We start from the raw sequence: 7,171 nt of genomic DNA, 5'->3' as shown, positions 1-7,171 counted from the left end.
GACCTCCTTTTCCATTTGACCATTTCTACTTTTTAAAGCATTCTTCTCCTCATTGGCTTTTTGGACCTCTTTTGCCATTTGGTCTAGTCTATGTTTTAAGGTGTTATTTTTTGGAGGGGTGAGGCAATCAGGGTTAAGTGACTTGCCCAGGGTCATACAGCTAGTAAGTGTCAAGTGTCTGAGGACAGATTTGAACTTAGATCCTCCTGACTCCAAGGCCAGAGCTCTATCCACTGTGCCACTTAGCTGCCCCCAAGGTCTTATTTTCTTCCACATTTTGGTTGTCTCCTTTAGCAAGTATTGACTCATTTTTCATGATTTTCTTCTATCAGTCTCATTTTTCTTCCAAATTTTTCCTCTATTTCTCTTACTTGCTTCTCAAAATCCTTTTTGAGCCTTCCATGGCCTTCCAATTCATATTTTTCTTGGGAGCTTTGGATGTAGGAGCTTTGATTTTGTTGTCTTCTTCTGGTTGTGTGTTTTGATCTTCCTTGTCACCAAAGTAAGATTCTATAGTCTGAGTTTTTTTCCTCCGTTTGCTCATACTCCTGGCCAGTTACTTGACTTTTTAACTCTTTGTTCAGGTAGCCTCTGCTTCCAGTGTGGAGGGTGTATTGTCTCAAGCTTTAGGGGTTTTGTGTAGCTGTTTTCAGAGATGCTTCTAGGGACCTGTAAGTTTTCAGTTCTTCCAAGTTGGTATGATCTAAGGAGAGATGTTTACTCCTCTCCTGGCCTGTGCTCTGGTCTGTGAATGACCACAAATACTCTTTTTTGCCCTGGAAATGAGAGGAGGGTTCCCTCTCCACTGCTTCCACAAGCTCTGCTATGCCAGTGCTCCTCCTCACCCCAGGACTTCCACTAAGGACTGGGACCCAGCTCTAAGCATGGAAAAAGCAAGAAAATCCTACCTCAGCACCAGCAAAAAAATCCCTGCTACAAATATTTTTGTACAAATAGATCCTTTCCCCCTTTCTTTGGATATCTTTGGGGTGTAGACCTAGCAGTGGTATTGCTGGATCAAAAGGTATAAACTGTTTTATAGAAATGTTATTATTAGGGTAATTAGAAAGAGTATATAGAGATGGACAGCTTAGGGTTGAATTGAGTATGATGGGATGACCCTAAAAAATAAAATTGGGTAGAAAGAGGTAAAAGAGAGTAACTATCTCATAGAAATGAGCCATGAATGGAAGAACTATTTCAGTGGAGGAGAGGATGGAGGGTAGGCAGCATAGGAACCTTATTCTCATTGAAACTTGGTTAAAGAGAGAATAATACAGATAATTAGTCAGGTACAAACTTTTTTTTTAACTTACAGAGAAATAGAAGGTCACACTCTTAGAAGGGTGTGTGAATTAGGGAAGCCGTGGTCAGAAGTAAACTAGACTTCTGAGGAAGGAGCAGGTAAAAAGAGAGAGAGAGAGAAGGATAAGTAGTGGTGGGGAGGATATGATGGAGGGAAATACACAACTAATAACTATAACTTTGAATGTAAGTAGAATGAACTCACTCATAAAACAGAACTGGATAGCAGAATGGATCAAAAACCAGAATCCAACAATATGTTGGTTATAAGAAACTTACTTAAAAATGAAACACACGTACAGTAAATATAAAAGGCTGGAGTAGAATTCATTATGGTTCAGTTAATGTGACAAAAAGGGAAGGGATAGCAATGAGGATCTCAGAGAAGTTCCCTGACTTCCTTCAGGACTTGGATCAAAACCCTTTTTCTGATCCTCCCCACCCCCACCCCCACTCTGCTAGTGCCTTCCCCAACACTTTCTTATTCTGTATAGAGCATGCATAATTGGTGGCTCGTTGTCTTCCCCATTAGACAGGGAGTTCCTTGAGGACAACTACTGGCTTTTGCCTTTCTTTATATCCTCAGCACTTAGTATAGAGCCTGACACACAGTAGCTGCTTGACCAATGCTTGCTGATTGACTGATTGCACTTTTGGCACCTCTAAGCAGGTGCCAATCTGCAATCAGGGGAGCCCTCTTCAGGAATGAAACCAGATTTGAATCCAAACTCTAATCTACCTGAAATCAGGAGGAAATGCCATGCCACAGAGAAATATCAGGTAGTAAGCCAGAATGTCCACCATGCCACCATAGTTGGAAATCTTTCAGGAAGAATGCCAAACAGATAAGACCAAAGTAATGCTCCTTTTAGTTCTGAGCTAGATATTCCTCTATGGAGTTCCCTAGAGCAAGGGGATCACAGGGCCAGTCCCCACTGAGAATTCCAGTAATGCAAACAGGACAGGAAAAGATGTTGTGGCGGGATCATCTTCAGAAATTCAGGGGTGAAAAACACGTTATTTTTGATGACCTGAGACTAGACAGAAGAATGACATTAGAATTAGATGCCATGAGGGGGCGCCAGAGAGCACAGACAGCTGGGTTTGGAGGCCCACCTGAATTCAAAGGAGACCTCAGATACTTAGTGGCTGTGTGACCCTAGGCAACCAATTAACCTCTCTCTGCCTCAGTTTCCTCGACTGGAAAATGGGGATAATAACCGCACATATACCTCCTAGTGCTGTGAAGATCTAGTGAGATAATATTTGCAAACCATTTAGCATTGCTGGCACATACTAAGTGCTTAATAAATGTCATCTGTCTGTCTGTCTGTCTATCACCTATCTCTCTAACATCTCTCTCTCTCTCTCACTGTCTATATCTGACATCTATCACCTATTTATCTATCAATCATCTCTATCCATCCATCCATCCCTCTATCTCTCTAACATATATCTATCAATCTAACATCCATCTATCTGGGTCTAACATTCCATCTATCTATCTATCTATCTATCTAATATATATCCATCTAACATCTATCTGTCAATCTAAAATCTATCTATCTAGTATCTAATATCCATCAACCTTTCTATCTGTCTAACATCATCAATCTATCTATCTAGGGCAGCTACGTGGCACAGTGGATCAAGTACGAGACCTGGAGTCAGGAAAAATCACCTTCCTGAGTTCAAATCTGGCCTCAGATATTTACTAGCTGTGTGACCCCAGGCAAGTCACATCACCTTGTTTGCTTCAGTTTCCTTTTCTGTAAAATGAGAAAATGAGCTGGAGAAGGAAATGGCACACCACTCCAAGATCTTTGCCAAGAAAACCCCAAATGGGGTCACAAAGAGTTGGCCATGACTGAACATTAGCAGCTGCATTTATCTAACACCTACCTACCTACCTATATCCCTGGAGACCCAACTGTCTCAGCTGCAAAATGGAGACAATAATTTAGTTTGCTAAGGGTGAGGGTTCCGCCCGCCCCCGCCGTGGCTCTGCCCTTCGGGACCATCTGCTGACCTTCAGGGCCAGGGGCGGACTGACCTGTGTGCCAAGGAGGCCTGGCAGCCTGTGTATCTCCCCCGGAGTGTTCTGAGTCCTCCTGGGTCCCCATCTCAGCAGACTTTCCCAGAAGGCGATTTGCCCTGTACTTCCTCCAGTCTAGCCCTATATCACCTGCAATGGCTCCCTCTGTCTCTTTCTTGTTCTCACCAAGCCCTTAGACCTCCAGGTCAGGATCAGGGCAAATGAAAATTTGCATCATTGGATAAGGTTGCTCCATCCTGTGAGGGCAGAGATCTGTCCCTTTCCCCTGTGAGCAGAGCCACAGAGGAAAATGAAATCCTGACATGGATTAAAAAAAAAAAGAGCTTCACAAGGACAGGATTGGTGGGTGCAAGGTGGGAGGGGTTGGCTAGACTGCAGTCTGAACAAGATCGAAGCCTCTTAATGAACTGCAAGCCCCCAAAAATGCTCCTGTGATTTTGGAAAGGCCTAGTGTCCAGGAGAAGGGTGATTATCCCTCTGTTCTCTGCAATGGTCAGAACCCCCATCTAGACACCCCATTTTAGGAAGGCCAAGCAAGGTTGGTGGAGGGCCTGGTGTCCATTGATACATCAGGTTCTGCAGGAGAAACTGAGGCTGGCCTACATAGAGAAGAAAAGGTTATCTTAAGGATGGAGAAGAGCTCATGACCAAACTGGGAAAGAGAGTATCCCAGCATGTAAAACGGACAGTGTCCATCACAAAGACTTTCAAAGTCGTTCCATTAGAATGCAAAGAGACAACCATAAGAAAAAATGCTCCTAATAAGATGAGGGCAAATTCAAACACTTGAGGTTCCACCTCCACCCATCAGATCGGGAAAGGTGACATGGGACAACAAAGACAGTGATCACCCGAGAGCTGGAGAACCCCAGGAAAACATCTGGCCCTCCTTCATAGCAGAGGAGAAGTCTGGATTTTTTCTTTTCTTTTATGGGGTGTTTACAGTACTTTATTGTAAAATTTGGGTTGATATTATACAATACTATACATATATTTTATGCATTTCTGAATTTCTAAACTTTTTCTGTGTGGTCTGCTGGCCTTAGCCTGTCATCTGCAGTTTCCACAAAGCTCCCCCAAAATTCCCATTCAATTTCTTAAGCCAACCTGAGATATATGAAAACTGAGATGGGGAAAGACAAGGCGTCAAAGGGATATCTGTCACTTTGAAAAAAAAACCTATTTACCTGGGCACTGTTACAGGGAGCCAGATTTCAGCTAACAAATTGCCAACTCTCCCAAGGTAGAGCAGGTAGCCACAGGAGGCAGACAGTTCCAAATCACTAAAGTCTTTTTGTTCTTAATCTAATACTTATTTAATGATACACACAATTGCTATTAGGGTGCTCACTAATTAGACATAAGTGGTCCTTTGTTTAAATAAATGATAGTAATTAGTGTTACTGGGGCCCATCATTTCAACTCTGCATCTCCCCTAGCACCTATCTGGTGCTTTGCACACAATAAGGACTTAATATGTGATTATTGAGTTGACCTTGCCAGTTTTTTCTTCTCACTTCATCAGTTCTTCTTATTGTCCATGCCACCTGCATCATCAAAATCACCACAGAAGCCGACATCTCTTCCCAAGCCCTCCTCTCATCCTCACTTCTTCATTTCTGTCCTGGGCCACTCCACCTTTCCAGCACCTGGATTGGAAACCTCAGAGTAATCCTCAGTTTTTCCCCTCCCTTATTCCCCTTGTGTCCAATTAATAGCCGAGTCTGGTCCCAACTGTCTTCATCCCTTTCTCACTTGCCCCTCCTCTTCCCTCCCATAAGCACCCTGAAGGAGTGGGCCCCACCCTCATCCCCTCTTCTTCTACAGCTGCTCTGGACTACTGACTGATCTTTTCCTCCTCTCCAATCCAGCCTCCACTGGGGCCCAGATTTATATTCCTACAACTCAGGTCTCTGACCTTGACACTCCCTTGTACCCCTGGGGTCCATTCCAAACTCCTCTGCCCTGCACATACAACACTCGGTTCAAGTTAACCTTAACTGGTCCATACTGAATCTACAGGGCACTGTCTTCTCCAGGCAAACTGGCTGCCCACTGTCCTCAGGACAGGATTTCCATCTTTCCTCTCTAGGACTAGGTGCAGAATGGGCTTACCTTGGTCTAGTGAGCTCTCCATCTCATCTCAGCCTCTTAGAATCCCGGATGTCCCTGAATGGCCAGTTCCAGTGTCCCCCCCCCCCCCAAGGCCTCTCCAGGGGCTGGGGCCACCTTCCTCCTCCTTCTCTTTTTCCTGCTCTTGTCCACAGGATTTTACTGAGCCAGTCTCTAACCTGAGAATGCTCGGAGCCACAGGAAGCAGACCTAGAGAGGGAATGTCAGTAATCAAGTAGTTAGTTAATCAGTTTCAGAGTGAGAAATGTTCTCTTAGCTGAAGTCAAAGCACTGGTTCTATACTTAAATCACAAGTGGGGAAGGGAGGGGGAAGGTGGATTACAATCATTTGGTGCTTTCCAAGGAGAAACTCCCAAGGCCTGTAATACAACAAGTCTGAAGTCGCATCTTTGGGGACTGTGACCACCTCCACTAGAGGACAGAACTAGAGCTCTGTGAGGGGAACAGGTTCTAGACTTTGAATCGCCTCAAGTAGGTCCAGTGATTGGGAGTTTTGATTAGTCAGTTGCTTTGTGAGCTCTGACTCTTAAGTCAGAGAGGCAGCTCTTGAAAAATCGAAATTATTAGTGTATTCATTAGGCATATCATATCAATTAATATGAAAAGTATATATTTCCATCTCCTTCTCCTCCTCCTCCTCCTCCTCTCCCCCCTCCTTCCTCCTCCTCCTTTTCCTCCTCCCCCTCCTCCTGGCATTTGCTTCTCTCTCTGTCTTCCCGCCATGGTACCTTCCTCGATTCCCTTCCCTTGTCCCAGGACCAGTACTAGAGCTCTGAGAGGGCATCCTCGGCCCCAGCACAGAGGATCGTGAGTGCACAGGTAGGCAGTCGCTCAGGAAATGCGGGGATGAGGACATTCGAATGGGGAAACGTCGCCACTCACCGCAGTTAACAGCTTTTCCCTCTGCCTCCTTGCCTTCACTCCCCTCTAGACTCTCGGACATTCCCGCTCCTCCAGATCTACGCTCACTGGCAGTCCATCGGCCACCCTCCACATCCCAGGCCTGGCCTGCACCCTTTCCTGGCCCAGATTTCCAACAGCCACCGCGTTGTGCTCTCGCTCATTTTCGCTGTATGTGTGTGCACACCCGCGTGAAATGTGCATTCGGCTGGAAATCCCGTTACTCTTGGAGCGCCCGGTAGGAGAGGCGGGGGCTGGATTTTCGAGGCACAGTTCCCTCTCCTATCCCACGACGACGTCTGACTGCCAATGTGACTCCTGGGGTACCCTAGCGCCGCCCCCACTCCAGCCAACTTCCAACTCTGGGAGTGCAACCAACCTTCCAGTCCACTGCCTGAGAGCGGGAACGGGGAGAGGGGAAATTCAGATTCCCAAGCACACTCCTGGGGAGTCCTGATCCAAAGGGTGCGGGTTCTAGGCAGTCTTTTTTCTGTGGGTCAGTGTGTCCACCTGGCTGTGTCTCGGTCTCTGTCAATGTGTCAGTCGAGGTCCAGCATCTCCCCATCCTTCCCTCCCCATCCCCACACATACCTGACTCTGGCCTTCACTGACTGGGGAGGAGGGGTACTCCGCGACCTGTGTCTTTCTGCCTCCCGGGAGTCGGACGCCCCTGAAAAGACGTTGGCCCCGACGGCCAGACGGGCAAACCGGCAGCCCCAGCGCCTCCCTCAGTTCACCTAGTTACCTCTGGGTATTGGTCCTAGCGGGAGGGCGGAG

The 7,171-nt window shown here is 46.3% G+C and overlaps 1 long non-coding RNA gene across 1 annotated transcript; it reads right to left on the bottom strand.

The window, feature by feature from the left end:
- Nucleotides 1-4,332: 4,332 nt before the first annotated feature.
- LOC114033265 lies at nt 4,333-7,088 on the bottom strand. Its single transcript, XR_003567951.1, has 3 exons — nt 6,986-7,088; nt 5,477-5,683; nt 4,333-5,010 (listed from the first exon to the last, which is right to left on the bottom strand). It is a non-coding gene; the product is annotated as an uncharacterized LOC114033265 (long non-coding RNA).
- Nucleotides 7,089-7,171: the final 83 nt, after the last annotated feature.

The sequence above is a fragment of the Vombatus ursinus genome, unplaced genomic scaffold, assembly GCF_900497805.2.
Source record: "Vombatus ursinus unplaced genomic scaffold, bare-nosed wombat genome assembly UNPS02006874.1, whole genome shotgun sequence".
NCBI lineage: Eukaryota > Metazoa > Chordata > Mammalia > Diprotodontia > Vombatidae > Vombatus > Vombatus ursinus.
This window is presented reverse-complemented; position numbering and strand designations above follow the sequence as displayed.